We start from the raw sequence: 20761 nt of genomic DNA, 5'->3' as shown, positions 1-20761 counted from the left end.
ACCCACTCTGCTGTCTTCCCTTTCCCAAGGAAGTACTCCAGGGTGGAGACAGGTCTCTCACCTACTGCTGGAGCTGCCAGCATGTGCCACAGGGTACAATGGCATTTTTGGAATTTGGTGAAAGATGCTGACAATTCTGCTGCATGCATAATGTGGTCCATACCCATCTCAGTGTTCAGAGAAGGGGTCTGGTTCTATATTTTTCTCCAAAAAATCTCCCTGTTTTACCATCACTTTTCTCAAGTCAGTTGCATGCCCTAATGAATTCCATGTTTACAAAAATACAAAATGTTCAAGGCTGACGGTGGTGGCAGAAATGACAGAATAAACAGGATAGCATTTTCTTTTGTCTTCGCACTTGTTTGTGTACAGTGCAGAATAGATTAAGTTTGGGAACAAGAGAACAGGGCACAGCCTCACAGGACCAGCCAGCGTGACCTTTGCAGGTAAAGGCTGTGAGATGGACAAGAATCAGCTTTGCTCCCTCCCTGCTGCTGTGGCTGGTGCAGTGGGACAGGGAAGGCACTTCCCTCTCACAGAGGTGATGGGATCCTTCCTGCTCTGCCCTCCAACTATACCCACTGCTGTTTGGAGCAGCATCACCTGCAGTTCACACATTACATTGAGGGAAAAAGTTGGGTTTTGCCATGGCAGGATGGAAAAGGTGGGAAGCAGCTTCCAGCCCTGGGGGATGTTGCCTGGCTGACGCCTGTTTCCCACAGTCACCACAGTGATCACCTCATTGTGAAGGAAGGAGCCCTCTCATTTGGGGACAATTTTCAACTCGATTGGAAATGAACCCCCGAATTCCTTTTGAGCACTCTGGCTCTTCCTAAAGTATTTGAAAACAACTTGTTGCCAGATTATGGTGAGATCATCTTGCTCTTGTGCAGGAAAAAGAAAGGAGAGAGAAAAGGAAGCACTGCAACTTCCCAAGCCACTTCAGCACTAATAGCAGTATGATCCCTAATCAATGCAGAGAGGCTGACAGCAACAATAAGTGTTAACTGCTGAGCTGAAGGGGCTGTTTAACCTGGCTAGGAAAAGTTATTTCTGCCACAGCTATTTGGAAAAAAACATTGGCAATTAAATTAATTCAAGCATATCCTCTCTTTTCATGGGAAAAATGTGGAAAAAATCCAGGCAGAGAATGAATGGCACCCAGATTAATGAGACACTGCTCAAGAAGAGAAAAATAATGGTTTTCTAAAGTATATTCATATTACATTCTGTGGTAGCACCATATGCTAGTTTCCTAGATGCTGGTAATCCTGATGTATTTTTATCTTGGCTAGTACCAAGGAGGGAGCTGTACAAGGCCAAGTTCTTCCCACATATCCATGTTGAAAGCAGTTTACCTTCCCTGCATTGTGAATGTGAATCAAGACAGCCATGCAACTGCTTCAGAGCACGCCTTTATTTCCTGGCTATATCTGACTGGCTTTTAAAAATCATCCCACTGCATCTCTTGAGTCTTTTATGAAGCCCCTTTTTCAATGATAGAGCCTAGAAATGTTGGACTTAGAAATCACAAACCTCTACTGCTTCCATTTAAGGGTCAGATTCACTAATTAGATGCAGGAGACTATAAATTGTTCACGTTCCAGACAGAGGAGAACAACAAAAAGCCATTCTGTGTTAGTGGGGATGTATTAACATATATGTAGGACTTCATTCTTCTCTAAGTTGAACAAATATTCTGTAATCAGTCCTTAGAAATCACTTCTGAAGGTAGTGGCATTCTTCCATTACTAGACAGGGACAAACAGCTCTGACTGTACTGGAAAAAAGAACCACCACTAATTAACATTGTTTAATCAGATAGATTTGAAATATCTATAGCACAGGTGACCCTAACTCTAGCCTGCTGCTGAATTACTGTACTAGCAGCCATGCTGCTCTGCTCCAGCTGCACCTCTAGACACTTAACCACAGATCTTGATGCAATTTCTGGTGCAGTGATTCTGAGGCTTTTGGGGAGTCAGCAGTCCAAGGATGAAAGTGATCACACATTCAAAATTCACATTATTTTGAGGGTTTTTGAAAGATAAATTCACATTATTTTGAGGGTTTTTGAAAGTTTTTGTGGTACTGGTATGAGCATGTACCACAGTTTCCACAGGGGCCATGGGAAAGGGTTTTTGAGACAGAAGGATTGAAGTCAATGGCAATGAAATGGAGCACAGAGCTCAGAGTAGTTTTCTCAGGTGGGGCTCTCCTGATATAGAGCAGCCTAAAGAGGTGAGGCAAGAGAGGCAAGTGCAACTTTGGGTGTAATGCCTAGGGGGAAAGCAAGCCATGCTATGTCCCAGCAAAGCATGGAGAGCAAAACATCAATTCATCCACCAAAAAAAAAAAAAAAAAAAGAGAGATTTGTAGATTTGTCTCTGTCAGGGACTTCAGGAGGAAAATCCAAGTGTCCCTGACCATCCAGTTAGCAATTCATGCTCTGCTCATCTGCACGGTATGTGACTCCCTGTGACCACACTGCCTTTTGGTAACTTTTAGCCACTCTGAAGATAGGTGTGGTAGCACTTTGGAGTCACTCTGGAAACCAGGAATACACGTTTGGGAGGCATCTTTTATAATTGGCATGGCTGCGCTGCAGCTCTGCCTCAGGCAGAAGGTAGACTCTGTCTCGCTGGGGGTGGTGAAATGAAATCTCTTAGCACAGAAAGAACACAGAGCAGCTCAGAAGCCTGGAGGAAGGGGCTGGCACCTGGGGTTGCACAGAACCTCCTTGCAAAGCAACTGGAGGGAATTTTTTTCCCCAAGTGAGGGAAGTGTGGAGGATGTTGTTGCCGAAGTCACCAGTGAAGTAGGGAAATTGAAATCATGAGCTACAGGAATCTTTCTGCATTTTGGCAAGATTTGAATCCACAGCTGTTTATAAGAAAGTAATTAGTGGCCTGTCAAGCACTTTGAAGATGTTCTGAGTGCTAGAAAATTGTGATAAACTTATCTTTCTGTGCCTCTGTGTCTTGTGAGCGATTATTCAGTCAGTGGGGTTGTTGACTGGAAGACTCAGCCAAACAGTGATTGGGTTTCTAAACTATTCAATTACCTCTAATGAAGAAGGATCAGAGAAACAACCCTTAAACACCTTAAACAGAGCAGCAGTATTAACACACAAAATAACTCTCAGGAGAAACCTCCAGACACTTGCCAAGGTTGGCTTTGGAGCCAACTGTGATACAAATGCATAAAATATTAGTTCCTTAATGGTTGTGAAGTGTTGCTCTTTAAAGGTTACTGTCTTCCTGTCCAGACAAGGCTGCAGTGGAATGATGAATGAAGCGATCCATAAATCTGAGGTTTTCAAGCACCTGCAACTCCCATTGGGGTCAACAGGAATTTTGGATTACTGGGTTTTAGCCAGTAAAACCTGATTCTGCATGAGATTAAGAATCCCCAGGGCTATTGGCCTCATCAGCCACAGTGTTTACCTGATGAAGTACTTGGAATGAGGGCTCCAGAAATGCTGGTTATTTGGATGCATGTTTGTGATGGGAGACTTGATCTCTAAAGCACAGGGACCAGGTCTGTGCCAGAGAGGCTGCCTGGAAGTGAAATTGGGAAGAAATCTCTCTGTGGCTGGCAGAGAAGCATAGTGATCCCTGCAAAAAGTGCAAGGCAGGATTCTGCTTCTGAGGCAATTTCTCTCTCTTCTCCGTTACAAGTCTCACCATATACAAAGAGCTGACTTGTTATTGGAGCTCAAAGGAATGAATGAGCTCAAAAGAATGTGACGAGGAGAGAATGCTACAATTCCACTGGGAAGAGCTGCTTCTTTTTCTTTAACTTTTGCTTTCAGTTAATATTTGACTGTGGCCTTGGAGCACAGTGGCATTGGAATGCCTCAGTGCAGCACCGGACAGTCGGCTGCAGCACAAACACTGCACCTGCCTGGAGCTGTCTAGAAGCTCTGTGTGTGTCTGCATTTTTGAAAGTATCTCACGGTTTTGTTTCCTGAGAATGTGCATTCAGCCCTGCACACTCGTGAAATGCTTAGCTGGGCTTGGGAGCGTGTACATAGCGGGCCACAGTGGGGGGATGGGGCAGGGGAAGAAAGAAGGGCTGTAAGGCAGCTTGAGAACTGATACCATGCTAGTGTGAAACTTCTTTGTGAAGGGAACAACACTGCCAGGTTTTGGCTTAAAGATTCTCAAACACTCCAGCAGCTTTAGAAACTTGAACGTGTCCTAGGCTCAGCTGTGTGCAGACACAATGCTGGAGAGGAGCCCCCATTTAAAATGGTGCCAAGGGCTCCAACAGCTTCTGAAATTCCAGGATCAGGCCCTAAAAATAACAACACGTTTGACCCAACATAGGCAGCAGAGCCAGAGGAGATGATAGGCTGCACAGCATAGTTCTAAGCCAGCTTTCCTAAACTGCAAACCCATTAAATATTTAGGTGGCCATATGCAAATCATTTAAATTCTGTTTCTCAGAAGCACACCATGGTGTACAGATGTGCTTTGTGCTGAGATCCTCATCCTAGGCTTTCAGCAACTATTTATTTTAAACCAGTAAAGGACTTAATTAATGGCTAATTGTGAGCTACCTTTTTTTTAAAGGGTGTTTATTTATGAGGGAGGAGGGGGAGGAAGGAGAAATGCAAAGACCTGAGTTTCTGTCAGAGCAAACTCACATAGAAGAAAACACACTTTTGTGACAGTACCAAAACCCCAGGATTGCTCAGATATTTTCAACCCCCTCCACGGGTACCAATTTGCTAATTCAACAAATAAACAGCCCTTTATGTAGGAGCTGTCTCATGGACACTGTGAACACTTTAGAGACTAGGGCCCCAGATCTTCTTTTCTTAATGTCACTGTGAATTTGCTTGTGGAAGTGTATGACACCATGCACAGAGCCCAACAGCTGAGCTCATGCTTCAGGCATTCTCCCAGGACCGAGGGGGAGGGGGCTCTCTGCCAGCTCCCGGCTGCCTCTCCCCTTGCATTTACACACACACAAATCATGTTATCATAGTGAAAATATGTAAGAATTCCAGGAAGCAGAGGAAGTTTGTATGTTGACCTTAATTTATTTTTTTCCAGAGGAAGATCACACCGAATGTAAAAAGGACGGTGGGCGCTAGCTAAACTCATTTGCAGATATTTTAATTGTCATTGCAATTCTTTCTTCTGCTGTATTTTGTCTTTTAGGATTAATGCTGTTTGTATTTTATCCCATGAGGCTACTTTGACTGAGAGAACTGAAATCACTTGGTGAGAGGTCTATGGGACCTATTTAGACTGAAAAAAAAATTGTAAAGGATGTCCCAGTGCATTCTGGTTCCTATTTTCCATTACAGTACAGTAAAATTGGGTGAGACTGTTTCTGGAGGGAAGGGAAGGAAGGGGTGGATGAAAGAGTGGGCTAACACATTAGGCTTTGGCACATGGAGGCCTGGGTTTATTTTGCTTTACAGTTCTGGGCTGGAACTCTTAAAATACTGATCAGTTTGGCCCCAAACTCAACTGCACTTCTAAAAACACACTTAACTTTAAACCTGCAAATGCCTTTGGAAGACTGTGGGACCTTAGAAGCTGCTGTTCTGGGAAGTGCAGTTACCTGCACTGGCTGGTGCACAGCACCTTGCAGCATCCAACCATTCCCAGCAGCTCATCCCTGATTCCCTGCCTCCCTGCTCCTTTCATTAGTACTCACAGCTGTGAGGCTTTGCACACATTCCAACACAGCCATTCCACCACCCCTAGGACACTGATGCAGAGCCAGGGAAATAGTACCTGAGTCCTTAAACACTCATCTCTCTCCATATACCATGGACAATGTGGTCACACATAGACTTGTAAAGTGGCAAGTAAAAATAACCCATTCCTCTTAACTGGCCAACAAGGAACCCAACCATGGAAAATATTTCTGTTTTAATTGCAGGGGTCAGCCTGGCAGTCTCCATGAGGAGCACCAGCCATGCCTGGTGGAGCACCAGCTCTGCCCTGTGCCCCTAGTACACCTGAGCCTGGTGGTTATTCCTGAGGAACCTCACACTCTGTGTGTGCTAGGGCTCTTCAGGTTTTGTAAAATATGCTCTGACCAGCATGTTTAACTTGTAATAGGACTGGGCATTAATCCCAGACACATCTTGAAGAGTTTGGTTTGAGAATTTATCAGATTGCTTAGAATTTCTTTGCAAACTATTTCATTCCTTATGTTTCTCTGTTGCAAACTTAAGCTTGAAGCCTGATTCAATCTTAAATGAGCAAGCCTGTTCTTCTAGCTAGCAGGCAGCCTGTGATGTATATTTGGGGCAGGCATCCCCACCCAACAGCTCTGCTCAAACAAGCAGGGCCATCCCTGCAAAATCTCCTGAACAGCTCGGTGTCGGCAGCCTCCCTGAAATCAAGGGATATGTCACTGAAGCTGTCAGGGTAGGACTTGTCCCACAGAATTTATTGCTCTATTCAAGTCTTCCTTTATTCTTTTCTACAGGTTTTCTGAATGCACTTCTTTCTCTCTCCCTCCACTTGCCCCCCATTTTATTCTCATGTCACATATTTCAAACACACACCTGCCTTCCCTGCCTCAGCTCTGGAGGGCTCAGGCAGAAGGTGGCAGGAAAAGTAGTATTTGAATTATATTTTGGTTTTCAGACTATTCAGACATACAAGTAGGCAATGCAAGCCTGCTACTTTGCATGTTGTGGCACTGAGGCTTTTTTCTTTTTAAGCATACAACCCCCTACCAGCTGCAGTCTAGATTTACACCATGGGGAAGAACACAGTAGAACCAGATTGGAGATTAATCAAAGCAAATTCTGACCCGCTGTTACATGTGTCTCAATGACAAAAGATTTAAAAAGTAAAAATAAAAAATGAGGAGGATTTGCTTTGGTAATAAACACTACAACAAAAAGGCACAACTTTCCCAAATATGCTGTGAAGAGAAGACAGATGCCTTCTAAGGCTTCTTGGTGTCTCTGGCCATTGTTGTGGATCTGTGGCTGCACGCTGCCAGCACGGGGAGCTGCCCCAGCAGGGTCCAGCATTCCTGGCTCCAGCACATGCTGGAAACATCCAGTTCCTTCTGGGGTGTCCAAGGCAGACTGCAGAGCCCAGCTCACCTGCCTCCTGCTCACTGGGAAAATTCATGATCCAGAGGTTTTGCTGTAAGTCAACCACACTGCCCAGGAGAGAGCCAAAAAACCCCTGGGATCTTTTCTACACAGAAATCCCTTCTAGTCACTTGTTTGTGACTCTAAATCATATAGCTTGTGAATAATAAAAACAGAAAGTCACATATAAGGATGAATTATCAGTTATCCTGAAATGTGACATATTCTTGAGCTTTTAGGAGTATTTTTATTCTAGAGGGATTACAATCAGGTGAAAGTTTGTAGTTAGCCTTTACTAGAGTAGCACTGCTAGTTTGCATTAAGAACATCTACTTAAACTGTTGGGCTACCATCCTCAAATGGCATAAACTAACATAGCTCCATTAAGTTACTGTAGCTCTACTAGCTGCGTCTTCTGGGGTGCCAGCTTTTGCTTTCTTGGGAAGAGAAAAAAGAAAAAAACCCAAAAAATTAGTAGGGTGAATATTTTCTATTTTTTAAAATATATTCACAGGTGGAACAGGTAAATCACTGTATTTAGATGTAAGAACTGAGAAGATATCAGGACTTGTGAAAACCATCTGTATCTAGAAGAAGGAAATACTCCCATCCTTACTGGCCTGTATGAGGTATTTTAAAGACATTCACAAATGGTTTTAAGTATCTTTCTCAGCAAAGACCTGGCTGAATTGGCCCATGTGTGTAATCAGGGCAGGGTTATACAGGAAGGCCCCAATTCAGCAAAGCTCTGGAGCACACCTTCAGCTTTTAGTGCATGAGTGGCTTCATTGAAGTCCTTAGTAATTACATGTTTTGCTGAATCAGGACCTGAATTTATTTGGGGCAGGAGGACCTTAATATCTTCCAAGGAATTATACTTATTACAGGGGACAGTCTATAAATTAGTGTTTAAGTTAAAATCAATTTCTAGATAATACATATCCCTAAAAGACAGATTGTTAGTTTGTATGAGCTTTGTAACAAAACTTTAATTAAACCCTTTTTAAATAAAACCTGTCGTACATTATACTGCTAATTGACTTGACCTGGTACAAAGAGGACTCTGCCAGCTAGAGGAGACTAAAGGAGATTATTCTGTCTGGTGCTGCAGTGATTGTGTGTTAATAAAATTTATTTCTGCAGTCTTGCCCAACTCCCTATTGTGTATTCAAGAAATGTGTGGGCTTGAAGCCAGTCATCACAAAGCAAAAAGTAATAAAACCTCAAAAGCTGACTTTTTCTACCTCATTCTGCTGCTCTGCTGCAGCACAAAGTACATGGTACAGTCAGCTTGCATGCACATCTCAGAGTTCTCTTTTTAAATTATTTTAATTTATTTTTTCAATTATGTTAAACTCTGCACCTTATTAATGTGAGCACAGTAACAAATGAAGGACAATTAAAGGATTCAAAAAAGCTCAGTGATGAAATAGTCTGGGTGTGGCAATCATATTTTATTGCCACTACACTGATTACATACAATATAACACATCTAGCAATTAGAGAAACATGTTAATCCTCCTGGCCCAGACCTATTTCACACAGAATTCATTTCAGGGGGCCAAATTCTTCCTTTACCCTCATGCAAGTAAATCTGAAATAGCTTCTTGCCAATCAGTACGATCATTTGGATTGACATTCATGTAAATGACAGCAAAATACGACCCTCTGACTTCACAGAGTTATTCCTGATAGATGCTGGGTGCAATCACAAAAAAGTAATCACAAGAACTTATGCAAGAAATACATGGAATAAACAGGAGGACTTGGAAGTTTTAATACGTGCTCAAAATTATGAATTAATTGGCACAAGAAACTTGTTGGGATAATTCACAAGACTAGAATATTAATTTATCTGGTGAAGCTCGTTCAGGGAGAAGGACAAAATGCTGTCCACAGACACATTCATCCCACAGTGTAAAACATGGGAAGAGATAACCAGCTGAAAATCCCTAGCTAATAATAACAGAGGGAGTGAGCACAGGTGCTGTGACAGCAGAGGGGGGTTGAGGGGGTGTACAGAGTAAAGCCACAAAGAACAGATGGACAGACCTCCTTCTTTTGGAGGGCAGGAAGATGAATCATACACACATCCAGGCCACTGGGCTTGGACACGATGGAGGCACAGGCAGGAGCTGATGGAGATGCCTGCTGGGAAACAGGGATCACAGGACAAACTCCACACTGCCAATGTCTTCTGGGAGACAAGGCTGGAGAAGAAACTGAAGGGAACATTCTTTACTCTTGATTTTAAGAGTCAGGGGAAATAGGTTTAAAAATAAGCAAACAGAATGCAATTTGGTGACAGTGATCATGGAATGAGAAAACCCACTGCTCCTGGAAGGGAAAATGAATAGCAAATAGAAGCAATAAACTTGAAAAAAGCCAGATTAAATAAACTCAGAGAATTTTAAGTATTATCTCATGGGGAATGCACTCAGAGTAGCTGACAGTTCCTTAAAATAGTTCTATTAACAGCATGAGTGCAAATTATCCCAAAGCAGCAAAACCATTTGAAGTGTTGTAAGAAGCCATCTTAGCTAAATCATGGACTCCTCCTCTCTGACCTCAAACACGAGGAAGGCATAGAAAGTTGAACCTAGGTCAGATTATTGAAGACCAGGAGGAAAGAAAAGAGAGAGTGTAGGGCCCAAATCACAAAGGCCAAATGAAAACGCATTGGTGCAGAAAGGACAACAAGAAAAAGGATGTAATCATACTTCATAAACAGAGGAAGATGAGGAAAATGTGTTGGCCTTCTATTGAACAAGGCAGGGAAAGTTATTGATAGGTGATGCTGAAGAGGCTGAGGGTTGGAAGGTTTTTTCCTGCAATCTTTACCAAAAAGATCAAATGAGGTTAGGTGGGAAACAGCAATAGTGACAGAGGTAGAAACACAAGTGAAATCAGGGAAAGAACAGATTAAATAGTGCTTAGATAAATCAGATCTTTCAAATTGGCTGGGTCAGTTACAATTCATCCTAAAGTACTCTACTGAACTACCTGAAGCAATCCCAGGGCCATGAGTGGTTTTCTTGGAGATCTTAGGTGATATGGGTGAATATCCACAAGACAGAAAAATAGCAGATAGTGTGTTTCCTTACACAGAGGGAAAATATTGTAATGGGGAATTAAAGAGCAGTGAGTGAAGGTCAGTTTTTGGAAAAATATGGAAACAATCATATTATTTGTAACCGCTCAGGAAATAACAAGGAGATGAGTAACAGTTAGCATGGCTTTGTCAAGAACACAGATTTGTTAAACCAATTTAATTTCCTTCAGTGGGAATGGAGGAGAAGCAACAGATAAATCTCAACTTTATTAAAGCTTTCCAGGATCAGCCTCCTCATGGTCATAAGTGAGCTAGGAAAAATACAGTCTCCCTCTACCTACAAAATTCTCTCTAAAACTGGAAGTATGTTAAATACATTTCTGTAGGCATCTGCCCTGGATTTGCTCCTATGAAATACTTCTACTCCAGTCTTTTATGTTAGATCAGAATAACTTAGTTTCTGCATACAATAAAAGTGAGAAGGGCTGCACAGGTGGTACCAGGCCATTCTCAAGATGCTTGCTTAGAATACAATGTGATTTTTCACAGCTGGAGCAGTGTAGGCAGTTTGTGGGAAGTCCTTTCAGCTTCAAAGATGACACCAAACAGAAAAGATCTAGCAGAGAGCACTGAGAATAGCCAGAGGCCTAGCAAACACAAGGAGAACTGGAAGGAATGCTCTCATATAGTCTGCAGAAAAGGCTGAGGAAGATTACATACGTAATGTGCCCTTACAAGAGAAAAGGAGTAAGTAGTCTTCCTTATCCAGTGTGGATAGTATAAGAAATATTGGGTTAAACAGGAGCACAGGAAATTTAGGTTAAACATTAGGAAACCCTGGGTAATAATATGGCTAGTTAAGCACCGGGAAAGATCGCCTGGGGAGGTCGTAGGGCCGCCTTCCTTGGAAGGTTCCAAGAGTATGCGAGATGTACACTTAACAGTAGTTATGCTTAAACTTGTGGCAGACTTAGATGACCTCTAAAAAACATACTTCCCTTTATGAGGGCTACTGTTCCCCCAGTTTGAAAGGATAATTCCCTCTAGGGGAATGGACCTGTGCCTGGATGCTGGAATGGCACAGCAGCCCCGGGCCGCTCTCGGCGTCAGCGGTGCGTCAGCGGTGCCTCAGCTCCAGCAGAGAGGTGATCCCTCCTGCAGGCACCTCTGTACCTGAACTAACTTCCCAGCACTTTACTGAACCAGGAGCTCAGCTGGCAGCCTTTCCCCTGCCAAGGTGCAAACACAACTGCCCAAGCTTTTACCATCCACTGTTCACCCCTGTGGCAGCGCTCAGGAATTGCTGTTGAAGGACACAGATTGACTTCACACAATGCTCTGTGTTTCCAGAGGAAACTGAACTGCTGGGCAAAAACACAGCCTGCACTCCATGCTCTAGCTAAGAATTTATTCCAGAGGGAAACAAAGTCCTGAACACTGAAGTCCAAGTTAGAGTCTCATGTAGCAGATCAGGTCCTACCCACTGCACCTCCTGCACAACAACCTGTGGGTAACACAGAAAACACCAGATCATTCATTGGCCACTAGCCAAGAATTTATCCTACAACAAACATGTTTCAACCCAGACCTAGCCATGTGCAGAATGCTCTGAATGACACTGTTGCTGAAGCTTTCCAATAAAATGGTAACTAGAATATCTATCACTAAGCTCACAGTCACAAAGATATTAATGTTCCTAGCACCCCCAGCAGTCCCAGTCATGTCACTCTATCTCTGCCCACTGAAGCCACAGTGCTGTAAGAAAGTCACAGCTCCCAGAAAATGAGGAAGTTAGTTTATCTGAACTTACACAGCATGAGATGACATTGCTAAAATGATAATAAAATTGGGGAAATCAGAAGAAAACAGAGCTTGTCTGCTGGCTGAAAAGGCAAAGTGTACTAGAATTCTTGCATTCCCTTCCTGTACAAACACTGATCTCTATCTTAGGGCGTCAGTTGTAAAGGAGGTGTGATCTGTTACACAACGCATTTCATTCACTTAACAACACTTAGTTACATGCTAATAAAGCATGTATTAAGAATACATCAAGCTAATAATTTAATCACAATTTCTTCTCCCATTCTCCTTAGCCTGGACTGGATGTGAGGCATAAAGAGGATCCATTAAGTATTTTGCTGTTTCAGTAGGTTTTTCTGGCATATTGAGCCAAGTTTCTCAGCTTGTAGGAGGAAGGAGATAAAGGCACACAAGGCATGTGCATACTCACACATACACACACATAAACACAGAGCAGGGAATGAGGAGATGATGTAGCCACTGGCAGGATGTGTCTGCTCTTGATTTCACAGTGCCACCGAGCCCTTCCCTGGGTTACACAGTGTTTTTTTTCCATGTTATTTTGTGTCTCAATGCCAGCACTGATTGTGGTGATTGATTGACTGAGCTGGTGCTGCAGGATTCAAAACAACAACCCTGGTGGCAGCAACTCAGGGAAATGCAGAGAACACTGGGTTAATCCAAGGAGAGAAGAAACAACGCTGGTGATCTGCCAGCTCTGAACATCCTACAATAAATTCAGAATAGCTATATTCATTGTTTTAAAATGAAGGATGCAAGCAGAGCCTGGCAGAAGCTTTTTAAGCACTCTGTGCTGGGCTTTAGCCTGTGGGCACCCAGAGAAAAAGCCCTTTTTCCTTGCCATTGAGCTCCTCCTCACACATCTCATCCCACCCAGCCTCAGCACGTGGCTCACAAAAGCCATTCCTTCCCTCCCTTTGGGGTTCAGGGGCTTTCTCCCTGGCTATCCCTGATGTGACCATTTGTTATTCACCTACACTGAAATGGAAGAGGTGCTCCTCACACAGCAGCTCCTTCCCTCTGGCAGCAGTGTCCCTTTCCCTGGGGTCTCCCCCCTCCTTGCTGAGGATCAATGAAACCCTCTCAGACTTCACACCTGCACCTCCCACCAGGGTAAAGGAGGTGGAGATTCTTTTCCAGAAGCAATGTTTCTCCTTGGGAAAAACGCTTAGAGAATTAAAAGACCATCCTTGAGCTTTTTGCTGCTGTTACTTTTCCCCACCATCCCTTTATCTCCTGTGATCTCCTGTTCCTTCTCACTCCAGTGCTGCTGCCTCTTAATTAAACATTTTGACACTGACCCTATTTTCACTTTATCTAACTCCCCTCTCACTCCCTTCAGCAGAGTCCCACGGACACGGTCCCCCCATTATGTTTCTCCTCCCACTCAGCTCATAGTAGTAGCTACTTGTCTGTTTTTCTGATAGGAATTCAGCCTTCCCCTGGCTGCATTATGAAGATAAGCTGCTCCTGGTGACAAAGGAATCACTAATGGATGTGCTTTCCCATCCCGGGGACAGAGGCTGCTGCTGTCAGGAATTTTTCCCTAGCACAAGTAGTTTTCCAGCATGCCCTGTAAAATAGAGCACATTTATGATTGCTGGCATACTCACAGGGTTACCAGGCAGCTTTTTTCAGCACAGACTTTACAACTTGCATATAGATGGACCCAGACATGGCTCTGGTTAGAGACAATGGGAGATTTACTATTGCATGTATTTGCACCATGATTTGGTGGCTTTGTATAAACAAAATAGAAACAGAAAATAATTATTTGTTTGCCAACCCACTGAATGTAGGGAAGAAGCACAAAGTTTTATTCATCTGCAAGCTCAGCAGATGTCAGTGTATGAATGGCCTGATTTCAGTCTCATTTTTGGACTAATGAAGATTTAATATAGCTAACAGAACCATGAGGTAATTCTGGGTTTGAACAAAAAGTGATTCCATATCATCCCATAACTTGTCACGATAAAACATTAACTAACCCCATGAATTTTGTTGGTGGTGTTTTGTTAGTACAGCTTCTGAGGGGAGTGATAGTTCAGTCATTATTTGAATGTCTGCTATAGTGGAGTCTATCACCACTGAAAGCCCAGAATAATGGCCTGTGTTATTCTTTTGCATCTTTTTCTATACAGCTTTTGAGGGAGCTGTAATTGAAGAGAAATGAAAGGGCAGCCAACCAAGAGACAATACTGCAAGGATCAGTACTGGAATGTGAGACAACATAGTTTAAAAGCTGAAACTTTAAAACTCCTGCTACGTGTGTACTTTTGAAAAGGGTAACATCAATAGCTAAAAAAAAAAAAGAAACCACAGCTATTTTCTCCTGATTAAGAAATAACCAAACTACTTTAAAAAATTTTTTTGTTTATAATCTGGTGGCCTCCTATGAGGGCATGAAAAAAAGGATTAATGCCTTCACTGGGTACCTATTTTTTACTGCTGTTCTCTTTAGAAAATGTGATTAACTAAAAAGGTGAAAAAGACACCCATGGAATAAAGATATGAGAGTACCAAGGCAGGGTGTTATGAAGCAGAGACCCTACAGCAATTTACAAAAAGCTTGCAAAATATAAACTGCTACTTAGCATTAAGTCCTGTGTCAACTGGGTCTCCAGTGATGTCAGTGTTGTACCCCCTGCTGAAAGCATTCCTGGTGCTTGCAGAGAGCTGAAACACCACAGACAGCATTTTCCATACTTAAGGTTCAAACTCCAGTTCTTAGAGGATTGCAAGAGGATCACCATTGTGCACGGACTGATGCACCAAGCTTAAATTTTCCTCCTGTTTCTATAAATATAAGAAGTAGAAACTCTTTAGCAACCTGGTGTAAAGCTACTGAAGCCATTTTATAGCCACTGAAGTCAGTGAGAATCTTTACACCTGTCTCCTGCTCTCTTGGATTCTCCAAACACCTGTGTGTGTACTTAATATTCACATGAACAATCCCACTGGAGAAATTGTTTGTCTTAAACTCAGAATAGGGCCAAGTTTAAGATGGCTTTAGCTAAATGTGGCCAGGGTAAGCTCAGAAATAAGCCTTTCCCTACCCAAGCCAATTCAGCCATACTCTCAATTTCTGAAATTATCTGTGCATCTGAAGATATTTGGGATATGTTTGTGCTTAAGACTTAAAATGATACAGTAAGGGACTGAGCTTGTTCAAAATAAGCTGGATCCCAAACACTGAAGTCACTGGATCATAAACATAAGAATACTGAGGCTATTTCAGGCTGCAATAAGCAATGTTTCCTCCAGTGTACACCCCAAAAAGATTAAGTTTATGTTGCTTTTAATGATGAAGAGTTTAACAAAGCATAATTTGGAACCAGTTTTCAGTACTCCTGCCAAACTCTGAGTAAAACATCATTTACCTCCTAAGTGAACATTTTTTCTGGCAGTTTTGTATGAATTAAACATTTTGGTCATTTAAAGGAAAAATGTTAAAAATCTGGAGTGTTCTTAAAATAGCAAATCAGTATACTTGAAATATCTTTTCTGATTTAAGGAACTCCCCCATGCATGTAACTATGAAAACCAGAGCTATTTTGTACAAATTTCAGAGCAAGCTTATGAAAATAGTATAATGAGGCAAAGTGCTCAGCAATGCCAGAGCATGGGGACCACAATGCTGTAATAGATGATATCAGGATGATGGCAAAATAATGTCACTGCAATCACTGGAGACTACATTACTATGTCAAGATGATGGCAAAATGATTTTGACGCAAGTCTATTGAAACTCTGCTAAAATATCCAGATGATTGCAACATATCAGACAAATGCCCCAGAGGCAGTGACTGATAAATTTGTGTTAAAATATTTCAAATACACCACTCTAATCTATGTTATATAGGCAAAATCCTGGTCTGCTAATGCTTTAGCCTGACACCACCAACACTGGCCAAGGCTCTCAAAAGGAAGCTTTGGCTTTTGCTGAGAAGTTCTGATGATCCCAGGCCATTCCAGGATACAGAGTTCTTTGGCCTTCTGTGCATGCACAGCTATAGTTTGAGATTGCCATAGCTGAAAAACAAACCAAGTCTACTTCAAATGTGGCCTTATCTGAGGTGAGCAGTTCTAGGAGTTTATGCTGTGGAGAGGCAAACTGTGCTCTGGTGCTCTAGTGTGGAAATATCAGGTGATAACTAAGAATCACAGCCAAAACAAGGAGAAAGCTTTCCCATTGTGGAGAATGGTAAATGTCACAGGTAACAGAGAGCTAAGGCAGCTTTAGCATCTTCTCCCCATATAAAGTAACGAGTTAATCAGCAAGGGATGCTGCCTTAGATGAACTAATCATTTACCCAAAGGGGCTAATTTTTTTTTGCAGCAGTAAGAAACTGTTCCTGAGAGTCACAGCAGAATTCATGGACATTGAAAGAAGTTAGCTGTGGAGAGTCTGATGGAAGTAGAGCAGATTACACTGGAGTTTAGCTGAGCAAATTACACTGAGGAACTGTATCAATAACAAGTAATGATGTCTTCTCCTTTTAAGCAAGAAAATCTTGCAGAACATCAGCCAGCACTGCTCCCTGCTCTGCCAGGGCTGCCAGTCCCTGAGTTTGAAGAGCAGCATGCTCAGCAGGAATGGTTCGTACTGACTGCAGGACTGAGCCCTCGGAAGATTGTTACAGCAATTAGTGCAGAAGCAGCAACATTCCTGCTATCAGAACTAACAAGAAGCTGCAAGAGCTATTTCAACAGAAATAGTCAAAGCTGCTCTAATTATATGTTCTTTGCATAGGCTGGCAAGTACGATGATTTTAGAAACTGGGTTATTCAAGCTTCTGAGGTTACAAATGCTGCTGTGCCAGCTCCACCCACTAAGTAAAAGGTTGCATGCTGCAGTCAGCTCTGGCTCCTTCAGTGCAGCCACAGCCATAGGCAGCTTAGAAGGGGAAATAAGGCTGCTCAAATGACAGCCAGGTGTGTTTAGGAGGTGCCTTGCTGGACACCTTTGGTTCTACCACAGGTATATTTCAACAGAGGTGAAAAGTGTTTTCTGCCATTTTCTAGAGAAAGAGGCCTTTACTGCTTGTTTTCGAATCTTGCTGCTCTGACCCACTTGTTCCTCACCTCCAGCTGACAGTGCTGGGCTGGCCACCACATTCAGCTGTGCCCTGGATCTTGGGCTTATCATATCTACTGTGAACAGATGGAGCTTGGGGTTCCTGCAAATCCCATCTGCTCCTGCAGCAGCCAATATTAGTAGTCCTTTAAGAAGAAGCCTAGGTCCCTCCAGAAATCCCAGTCATCTTTCTTGCTTTGCACTGTCACTTACTGGGGCAGATGGACCAGTGAAAGATGGCAGGAAGTGTCAGCAGCACCCCCAGAACTGGGGGCACCTCGTCTTTCCAAAGGAATATGAGCAGTGTCCTTCAGGCCTTGCTCTGTAAATGTGGACTTGTGGCCACCTCTGCCAGAAAGCTGCTTCACCACAGTGCAAATCCAGCTGCAGGAGTACCTTGTACCTTATGGGTTAAACGTGCAAAGGAGGCTGATGAAAATGCAGGGTTTTGCACAACACAGTTCACAGCCTTAGTTGACCCCTGTATACTTTTTTGGCTCAGATTTAAAGACCCAATCCTAATTGACAGAATTTTTATTGTTCCAGAGCTAAGTTATGTGTAGACCTACATTCAGGCACATCTCTCCATGCAGCTACACTCACAAAAGAAACCACATCCAGGAATTCTGTCACTCCTGAAACTCCAAGAACAGGGAGAACAAGTACCCTGTGGGAGTTGAGACTCAACTGGAACCCAGCCTGCTTCAGCTCAGCTTTTCTGCTCAGAAAAGAGGTGAGAGGCGAAGGGAGAGAAGGGGAGCACAGACAGCAGGAGTCCCTTTATATGCAGCTCTTCAGGTGAGAGGTTTGCCCATGTTTGTGCCACAGGCTCGGGCTCAGCTGGAAGATACAGGAGCACATTCCCATTTCAGATCCCTGCCTCAGCTTCTTGCTAGCTCCTGTCAAGGGTGACCCAGCCACCCACCACAATCCCTCCCCATTCCCCAGGAAGGAGCCTGGCTGCCTGGGCACCAGGGAACTTGATTTGCACACCCAGGGATCTTGGAGTCCCAGGGAACTCTCCCAGACCATTCAGTCTTGATGCAGGTGAATTATAAACCCCAGGTTAGAATGCCTGGTCCTGCAAAAGTGTCCCAAAGGAACAGGTTTTGCTTTATGTGACCAGAAGAAACCCCTCCCTCACTACAGGGATAAAGCCAAGTGGAAGTGATTTCTGTGCCTTTCCAATCTCATTAGGGATTTGAGCTGGGAACAAAGGGGTATTTGGGATGCTTTGCTCCAGTGATCTTCCACTTCACGTAAACTCCATTCCAGTGGTGGAGAATGGAGTGATCTCGTGATCATTTTTTAAGGCATCCAGAGTCTGTCAGTATAGATTGATCAGCACATAAGAGGCTATAGTTGCATCTTTGACATCTTCCCCATTCTCTAGTGCTGAGCACAACTGTGCTTTTACATCTTTTACATTAGACTCTGGTAGAAATACAGATTGTTTTGTTTCCTATCAAGACAAAATTCTGCTTTCAATAGCACTAGCTGAATACAGAATAATGCCATTAAATTCAGTGTAGATGGCTATTAAATTATTTGGCCCTCAAACGTGCTAGTCAGTGGTTGAAATACAGGCATCTCTCCTGGAGTCACTGTGACAGTAGCAGCAAGCAACTGGAATGTGAACACTGTTCTTTCAGCATGAAACTAGCTGTTGTAGCTCAATTATTTCCTTTATTTTTCTACTGTCACTAATATAAATCAATACTTTTCCATCTGCTGCCATTTCTAGACTTGAACCATGTATTGCCTTCCTAACCATTATGTAACCTCTTGACAGAAACCCATTATAAACCTTTCAATTTATTCTGCAGCACAGCTCTGCTAGTGATATTTACATCTATAACATGCACATCTCATACTCTTTTCTTTCTTGAAGCCTCTTTTATTGCACCACATTTTCACACTGTACTCACTTCAGCCTCTAGCCAAGGCAAACACAGACAAAAGTATACTTCTTAAACATATTTCCGTTTTAACTGCAGACTTCAGTATTTCCAGTGAGAGGATCATAAAGAGCTGTCAACAGAAAAGGGAATTGATTTCAATTTTTAGTGCCTTCCCAGTACAGGAGGCTTCTTAAAGATCACAGCACTGTAGAGGATGTTGAGCTGTTCCACTCAGTGTATAAAGCTGCCCCTTAGATGTGCAAGACTCAGGCAGCCACCCCAGCTGCTGATCCCCTACTTGTGCCCATCAGACACCCTCTCTTTTCCAACAAACACATCCATACATTAGTTTCACAGCACAGAAGCAGCAGCCTGACAGGATCTCTGTCTTTGGTGGCAGGACATGACAGGTTTCACTGCTGATCTAACAGGACCATACTTGTTCAAAGTCACACCTGCCTTCCTGACAGACCTACTCACAGTGTCTGCTGGTCTTGAAGTAAGGCAGGTGGTAACTACAGAAGCAAGAGTCTGCCCAAAGTAGAGCATGAAGTAATTTCCCTATTCATATCCATATATATTTTTTTTTCTCCCCTTCAGGCTAACTGCTATCTTGTCTTGAAATAACACTCTGCTTAGCCCACAGCCCAGTCTTCAACAGCAACACACAAGAATGAGAACATTTCTTGTTGGACCAGGCACTGGCTAGTTGAGTGTAACATCAGATCAACAGTCAATCCACATCCAATTTGGAACTGTTTTTAACAAGGTTACTTGGGAAGGAGCTTGAATAATGAACAACAAGTAAGTAGAACCCCCCCTATTGCCTTGGTGAAACCCCCAAACGGCTGCACATTGGCAGTAGGCATGGCTCCAAGAGAACAGGGACTGTCAGCCACAGCTGTGAGCTGGCAGGAAGATGGGAGCTGCCACTGTGGATCATACCTGCTGTCCCTGTACTCTGGTACCATGGACCAGAGGAGTGTGCCTGTAATGGCTGATTATAGAAAAGCCTGCCCTAGAGGGAAATGTTTCCTTAAGTCTCATCAGCCACTACTTATGCTGTGAATCATAAACATTTAAATCTCTTAAGATTTTTATCCTGGTTAACATCAGTATAGATAAGCTCATGACCTGTTTCTGAACATTTAATTGTTCTTTCTTCAATACTAGTGAGGTTTCTATATTTTATTTCTCACACAGGCAGAAAAACAACGCTTTGTTTGTGAGTATGAAGTCTGAGTAACTTTACTCACTGGTGATGTCTTGTGCAAGCAAGACCCAGCATTGCAGGCAGATGGAGGAGAGGCTCCCAGCCACTAAATAGGAACAGCATGATGGAAAATTAGGAAAAAAAATCTGTATCTTGAAAGAAAATTATCTTTCCATATCTTGCATGGCTTTTGGCTTTGTTATTATGAAAGGTGTCTTGAGAATTCCCTGATGCATCTTTTGTATTAGATTCATTGTTTTACATATCACTATTCTGTCAGACCTAATTTGCCCATTTCCTGAAGTGTTCTAAAAATCAGTTTTCCTCAGATATTTCCATGTGTTCTTAATGAGAGGAAACTTCATTTTCAAACAAAGTACAGCCCCACTCACTGTATTCACTGCTGCTCAGTGGTTTAGCCACAGCTACACCCTTAGCTAACTTGTCAGTGTTAGTCAGGACCTAGCCAAGAGCAGCCTCCCCTCCTGTGTGCTCTGCAGCATTGCTCCAGTTGTGATCACTAAAGGGCTTAAGAACTTGCTCTGGCACATCTGACCAGTTTATAAGAGGGAAGCTGGACTCACCACTTATTACTGTGTTACTTAGGGGTTTGGGC

This window comes from Molothrus aeneus, chromosome 14 (assembly GCF_037042795.1).
Source record: "Molothrus aeneus isolate 106 chromosome 14, BPBGC_Maene_1.0, whole genome shotgun sequence".
Taxonomy (NCBI): domain Eukaryota; kingdom Metazoa; phylum Chordata; class Aves; order Passeriformes; family Icteridae; genus Molothrus; species Molothrus aeneus.
The sequence above is the reverse complement of the archived record's forward strand: the minus strand, read 5'-3'. Positions refer to the sequence as shown.